Here is an 8,396-nt window from a genome sequence, read left to right on the forward strand (position 1 = left end):
ATGAGTAATCAAAGAAAGAGAGAGAGAGTAAGAAAGGAATAAGTATGAAGGGCCTCAAGCCAATATGGCCTAGACCTGGGCCTTAAGAGAGGAATCAGTAAGTTTTTTTACACTCACCACAAGGTCTGACTAAACAAGGATTTTAGTGACACCAGGCCAGCTCCATCTCAGCGGTCCTCATCAGAGATCCTCCAAAAGGCTTTCTCCAAAAGGATATATATATATATATATCCTCAAGAGATTCTGCTTTTTCTTATATAGGGGTTTTTCTCCCATGTCACCTCCCCTAAGTCCCTACATCTACCAATCACTGTAGATGTTTTCCAAAAGACAGCCCATTTTGAATTCACAGCTGAGTAGATTAATCTCTTTAGTAAGAGAGAAAAAAAAATGCTGCTGTGTTGACTAATTTCATTAAGAGAAAACCTCTGAGTAAGTTTTCACCTTTTAGGTCTAAGTAGTTTACAAGTTGCCCACCTTTATAGGTACTTAGTATCCCATTGTATCAATTCTAAAACAGTCATGACTCAAAGAACTTCCTGTCCCTTCCATAAGCATGGATCAAAGTACTTTCATTGTTCTCAAGGAGCTCTCTGTCCTAAAGCAGTCCTAAGTAGGGTGGAGTAGGGATATTCCCAAGGCAAGGAGCCCCCACACTCAAGTAGAGTTCTCACCATCTGCTAGGGAATTTTTTTAAGTAGAAGATTCCCCAATGGGGGAAACCCCTAACATGCAAAAGTCTGAGAAATTTTGAGGTTTACAAAAGCAATAATCTACACTGATTTGAGATATGCCTTTGGAATATGTCATGCTGTTGGTACCCTTTGGCTTCAAAGGAGATTTTTAACATCAGCTGGCAAAACTATATCACAAATGCTAAAATCATCAATGAGGTTCTTTCTGTTCTCCAACTACCTGAAACCCTGATTGTTGTATATTGCTCTACCCATAAAGGTGGAACTTATCCTGTCTCTAGAGGAAACCAATGGGCAGATGCTGCTGCAAAACTCACTGCTATAGAAGGCCCTGAATTGATCTTAAATATCACAATTATCAACGACTCGGATTCATCCCTTTCATATAATGAAAAATAGATTAAAAATGGGAACAAAACTTCAAGACTAAGCATATTAATGGTGTATGGGTGGCACCTGAAGGAAAACCTGAAGGAGTTCTACTCCTTAGAACTTTTTATCATCAAATTTGTCAGTCCATCCATAAAAACAGTCATTTTGGAACCCAAGGCATTGTTGACTCTGTGAAAAAAGTATGGATAGCCCCTGGCATAACTAACATTGCCTTCAGTGTGTGCAGCCTGCAAGACCTGCCAAGCATATAACCAGCATAACTTTCACAAAAAAGTTTTAGGTGGACATACCTTTTAAACATCTGCAAATAGATTTCATTACAATGCCAAAGGCTGGACAGTACAAATTTTGCTTAGTTATAGTAGCCTAGCTAACCAGATGACCAGAAACTTTCCCAACCACTAGAGCAACAGCACATCCCTGTAACACATCAAATTTTTTTTTCAAGCCATATGTGGTGGCACATGCCTAGTAGCCTTTGCCACTGAGGAGAAAAAGACTGGTGGATAACTTGAGTTCAGGAATTATAAACTGCAGCAGGACTAATGCCAGACAGGTCTTCCCTAAATCCATCACCAGTCTAATGAATCTCCAGGAGCAAGGGGCCACCAACCTACCTAAGAAGGAGCAAATTATCCCAAGTCAGAAAAGGAGCAGGTCAAAGCTTCTGTTGCCATAAGTCAGCCTCACAGATTTGCCCAAAAATGACTGCTATGCTTCCTGAAGGAGATAGGGACTCCCAGCCTCAAAAAAAAAAATCATAGAAGTGAACCAAAAGTAGTTCATAATGAAGCAAGACAAATGGAACAGTTTAGCAACTAACATGTTGGATGTATTATGTACTATTTTTTAAATTAGCTGTACATAATTGAGATTCACATTTTTATGATCTTTTTTGTTTCTCTATATGTAAATATTGGGATTTGTAGGTATTTGTCAAGTTTGTCAAGTTTATCAAATTTTAAATAATTTTTTAAAAGCTAGGTCAGAGGTAGAAGTGGTGGGGAGAATGCTCTCTTCTTTTAGGCTACTGACAACTCAGCATACCTTGCTCTCTAGTAGTATTTATTTTAAATAGGATTCTAAGAACTATGAGGAACCAGAGGTCATCTATCCAACCCCCTCAAGTTACAGATGAAAAAACTTAAGGACAAGAGAGGTAAAATAACTTGCACAAAGTTGCACAAACAGTACATGCCAAAGAGATTTCAACCTAGGTCATCAATGTCTAGAGATTCTGTACCTCAGTGCCATCCAGTTTATGAGTAAATTCAACCAAAATTACCAAATTCCCCTTGAGTCCCCTTATATTTAAGACCTTATAATTGAAACTGCTTCTTTTAACATCAGTGTGGAAAAAATGGATATGGGATTATTACTGGTTATACTAGGCTTAAAATTCTTGAATAAACAGACCTCCAATGCTTTATTGTTCAGAGTACCACTTGGGTAATAGTTATGCTCATAAGAGGAAAAGGAGGCTGCTGGTAGCTGTATGTGCAAATCTCCAATTGATTAAATTCAAAAAGCATTAAGTGTCTATTAGATGCCAATTACCCTACTAGTTACTGAAGATATAAAAACAAAAATGGAACAGTTCTCATCCCTAAAGAGTTTACTCTCTATAGATTGTCTTCAACATTCAACAAAGGGTGTGGGTTTTAGGCATAATCGATATCCTTATTTATGTTTTCTGTGGTAGCAAAGAACTGGAAGTGAGTTACTTTCTTTTGGGCAATGGCTCAATAAACTGTTATATGAATGTATTGGTAATATAATGTGCAGTAAGAAACTGGGATGAGGATTTGGAGAAGCATGGCAAGAATTGTATGAACTGATGTGGACAGATGTAGGCAAAACCAGAAAAATACAGTGATCAGAACATAAAGAAAGCATAACTTAAAACATTTAAAATGACTGTTGATTAATGGTTTCTAAAGAAATTGTGATGACACATCCCTCCACCTTTTCAAGTAAATAATGTTGCAAACACACAGATACAATAACTCCATTTGTTGGTGTTTTAATGTTTGCTACAGGGAAGAGTTCAATGTGGGCTGAAGAGTGGGAAATTAAATCTAGAAATGACCTTGATGTTAAAACAAAAGACAGTCATAAAGTTAATTTTTTTTAATTACTTGGGTTTTTTTCTTTTTATTCTTTTGCCTTAATGTTCTATTTTATTTTTAATTTTTTCCCTTTTAAACATTATTTTATTTGGTCATTTCCAAACATTATTCATTGGAAACAAAGATCATTTTCTTTTCTTCCCTCCCCCCCATCCCACCACCTCTCCCATAGCCGGCTCATGATTGCACTGGGTATCACATGTGTTCTTTATTCAAACCCATTTCCATGTTGTTGGTATTTGCATTAGAGTGTTCAATTAGAGTCTCTCTTCAGTCATATCCCCTCAACCCCTCTAGTCCAGCAGTTGCTTTTCCTCACTGTTTTTACTCCCATAGTTTATCCTCTGCTTGTGGGTAGTGTTTTTTCTCCTAGATCCCTGCAGATTGTTCAGGATCACTGCATTGACACTAATGGAGAAGTCCATTACATTTGATTGTACCACAGGGTATCAGTCTCTGTGTACAATGTTTTCCTGGTTCTGCTCCTTTCGCTCTGCATCACTTCCTGGAGGTTGTTCCAGTCTCCATGGAATTCCTCCACTTTATTATTCCTTTTAGCACAATAGTATTCCATCACCAACATATACCACAATTTGTTCAGCCATTCCCCAATTGAAGGGCATCCCCTCATTTTCCAATTTTTGGCCACCACAAAGAGCGCAGCTATGAATATTCTTCTATAAGTCTTTTTCCTTATTATCTCTTTGGGGTACAAACCCAGCAGTGCTATGGCTGGATCAAAGGGTAGATATTCTTTTGTTGCCCTTTGGGCATAGTTCCAAATTGCCCTCCAGAATGGTTGAATCAATTCACAACCCAACCATCAATGAATTAATGTCCCTACTTTGCCACATCCCTCCAGCATTCATTACTTTCCTTTGCTGTCACATTAGCCAATCTGCTAGGTGTGAGGTGATACCTCAGAGTTGTTTTAATTTGCATTTCTCTGATTATAAGAGATTTAGAACACTTTTTCATGGGCTTATTAATAGTTTTGATTTCTTTATCTGAAAACTGCCTATTGATGTCCCTTGCCCATTTATCAATTGGAGAATGGCTTGATTTTTTGTACAATTGATTTAGCTCTTTGTAAATTTGAGTAATTAAACCTTTGTCAGAGGTTTTTATGAAGATTGTTTCCCAACTTGTGGCTTCCCTTCTGATTTTAGTTACATTGGTTTTATTTGTACAAAAGCTTTTTAATTTGATGTAGTCAAAATTATTTATTTTACATTTTGTGACTCTTTCTATGTCTTGCTTGGTTTTAAAGTCTTTGCCCTCCCAAAGGTCTGACATGTATACTATTCTGTGTTCGCCTAATTTACTTAGAGTTTCCTTCTTTATGTTCAAGTCATTCACCCATTCTGAATTTATCTTGGTGTAGGGTGTGAGGTGTTGATCTAAACATAATCTCTCCCACAGTGTCTTCCAATTTTCCCAGCAGTTTTTATCAAATAGTGGATTTTTGTCCCAAAAGCTGGGATCTTTGGGTTTGTCATAGACTGTCTTGCTGAGGTCATTTACCCCTAGTCTATTCCACTCATCCTCCTTTTTGTCTCTTAGCCAGTACCATATTGTTTTGATGACCACTGCTTTATAGTATAGTTTGAGATCTGGGACTGCAAGTCCTCCTTCCTTTGCATTTTTTTTTCATGATTTCCCTGGATATCCTTGATCTTTTGGTCTTCCAAATGAACTTAGTTGTGGTTTTTTCTAATTCAGTAAAGAAGTTTTTTGGTAGTTCAATGGGTATAGCACTAAATAGATAAATAAGTTTGGGTAGGATGGTCATTTTTATTATGTTAGCTCATCCCACCCATGAGCAATCAATGTTTTTTCAATTGTTTAGATCTAGTTTTAACTGGGTAGAGAGTGTTTTGTATTTGTGTTCTTATAGTTCCTGTGTTTGCCTTGGCAGATAGATTCCCAAGTATTCTATATTGTCTCGGGTGATTTTAAATGGTATTTCTAATTCTTGCTGCTGAAATGGGTTAGAGATACATAGAAATGCGGGTATAGATATAGATATATAGACTTATGCGGGTTTATTTTGTATCCTGCAACTTTGCTAAAGTAGTTGATTATTTCGATTAACTTTTTGGTTGATTCTCTAGGATTCTTTAAGTAAACCATCATATCATCTGCAAAGAGTGATAGCTTGGTCTCCTCATTGCCAATTTTAATACCTTCAGTTTCTTTTTCTTCTCTAATTGCTACTGATAATGTTTCTAGAACAATGTTAAATAATAGAGGTGATAATGGACATCCTTGTTTTACTCCTGATCTTATTCGGAAGACTTCTAGTTTATCCCCATTGCAGATGATGTTTGCTGATGGTTTTAGATATATACTGTTTATTATTTTTAGGAAAGGCCCTTTTATTCCTATACTTTCTCGTGTTTTCTATACGAATGGATGTTGTATTTTATCAAAGGCCTTTTCTGCATCTATTGAGATAATCATGTGATTTTTGTCAGTTTGTTTGTTAATATGGTCAATTATGTGGAAGGTTTTCCTAATATTGAACCATCCTTGCATTCCTGGTATGAATACTGCCTGGTCATAGTGGATAACCCTTATGATGACTTGCTGGAGTCTTTTTGCTAATATCCTATTTATGATTTTTGCATCTATATTCGTTAGGGAGATTGGTCTATAGTTTTCTTTCTCTGTTTTTGACCTGCCTGGCTTTGGAATCTGTATCATATTTGTGTCGTAAAATGAATTTGGTAGAACTCCTTCTTGGCTTATTCTATCAAATAGTTTGTTTTATATTGGGATTAGTTGTTCTTTGAATGTTTGATAGAATTCATTTGTGAATCCATCTGGACCTGGGGATTTTTTCTTAGGGAGTTCTTTGATGGCTTGTTCAATTTCTTTTTCTGATATGGGGTTGTTTAGGTAATTTATTTCTTCCTTTTTTAGTCTAGGCAATTTATATTTTTGTAAGTATTCATCCATATCACCTAGATTGCCATATTTGTTGCAATATAATTGGGCATAGCAGCTTTTAATGATTGCCTTAATTTCCTCTTCATTAGAGGTGAGGTCTCCTTTTTTATCTTGGATATTGTCAATTTGTTTTTTTTTCCTTTTTTTAATTAGACTGACCAGTACTTTGTCTATTTTATTTGTTTGTTCAAAGTACCAGCTTCTACTCTTATTTATTGAATCAATAGTTCTTTAACTTTCTATTTTATTAATTTCTCCCTTAATTTTTAGGATCTCTAATTTATTCTTCATCTGAGGGTTTTTAATTTGTTCACTTTCAATTTTTTTAATTTGCATGCCCAATTCATTGACCTCTGCCCTTCTTAATTTGTTAATATATGAACTCAAAGATATAAATTTACCCCTGAGTACTGCTTTGGCTACATCCCATATGTTTTGAAAGGATGTCTCTTCATTGTCATTTTCTTCAATGAAGTTATTAAGTGTTTCTATGATTTGTTCTTTAACTAACTGGTTTTGGAGAATCGTATTGTTTAATTTCTAATTAATTTTTTATTTACCTCTCCATGTTCCCTTACTAATTATTATTTTATTGCCTTGTGATCTGAGAAAGTTGCATTTATTATTTCTACTCTTTTGCACTTGTTTGCAATGTTTTTATGTCCTAATACATGATCCATTTTTGTGAATGTACCATGTGCTGCTGAAAAGAAGGTATATTCCTTTTTGTCCCTATTCATTTTTCTCCATGGGTCTACTAACTCTAATTTTTCTAAGATTTCATTCACTTCTCTTACCTCTTTCTTATTTAGTTTTTGGTTTGATTTATCTAGTTCGGATAGAGGGAGGTTAAGTCTCCCACTAGTATAGTTTTTTTTTATCTATTTCATCCTTGAGCTCCTCTAGTTTCTCCTTCAGAAATTTGGATGCTATGCCATTTGGTGCATACATGTTGAGTACAGATATTTCCTCATTGTCTATACTGCCTTTTATCAGGATGTAATTACCTTCCCTATATCTTTTAACTAGATTTATTTTTACTTTGGCTTTGTTGGATATCATGATTACAACTCCTGCCTTCTTTTTATCAGTTGATGCCCAATAGATTTGACTCCAAGCTCTTACTTTCACCCTATGCGTATCTACCTCATGTGTATTTCTTGTAGACAGCATATGGTAGGGTTTTGGATTCTAATCCATTATGCTATTCGCTTGTGTTTTATGGGTGAGTTTATTCCATTCACATTCAGAGTTATGATTACTAGCTGTGTATTTCCCAGCATTTTGATTTCTGCTCCTGTTCCTGCCTTTTCTTCTTTCACTATTTCCTTTAACACCAATGTTTGTTTTTAATCAATCCCCCTAGTTCCCACCCTTATTTTACTTCCCTTTCTACCCCTCTCCCTTTTTATTCCTCCCTTATTTTCCCTGTAGTCTTTCTAAAATTAACCCTCCTCCCCCTCCTTCCCTTGCACTGCTTCCCTCCCCACCAGTCCATTTGTTACCCTTCTACTCCCCTATAGGGAGCAAATCTATTCTCTGCCCCCAATGGATTGGATTGTTCTTCCCTCTTTGGGTCAGTTTCAAAGCACGTAAGAGTTGAGTATTTCCTATCTCCAACCTCTTTACCCTTCCAGTGTATTGATGTTCTCCCCCCTCCCACCATGAGCTTCTTTGTGACATATAAATTTACTCCATTTGTTTCTTTTCCCATTTCTTTTAATATTAACCTATTTTAAGCTCTAGTTATATATATATATATATGTATATATATGCATACACATGTCTATGTATTTATGCATGCATATATCTATATAACTATTTATGTCTTTTCTTTACAAATTGTTGAAATTCTTCTATTTTGTTGAATGACCATACTTTCCCCTGTAAGAATATAGTCAGTTTTTCTGGGTAGTTGATTCTTGGTTGTAGACCTAGTTCCCTTGCTTTCTGGAATATCATATTCCATGCCTTTTGGTTTTTCAGTGTGGATGCAGCCAGATCCTGTGTTATCCTCACTGTGGTTTTGTGGTATCTGAATGACTTCTTCTTGGCAGCTTGTAATATCTTTTCTTTGGTCTGATAGTTCTTGAATTTGGCTATAACATTCCTGGGTCTTGTCAGTTAGGGATTAAGTACAGGAGGTGATCTGTGGATTCTTTCAATCTCCCCTTTACCTCTTTTTCTAGCATATCCAGGCAGTTTTCTTTAATAATTTCCTGTAGTA

Source organism: Monodelphis domestica, chromosome 2, assembly GCF_027887165.1.
Source record: "Monodelphis domestica isolate mMonDom1 chromosome 2, mMonDom1.pri, whole genome shotgun sequence".
Lineage (NCBI taxonomy): Eukaryota > Metazoa > Chordata > Mammalia > Didelphimorphia > Didelphidae > Monodelphis > Monodelphis domestica.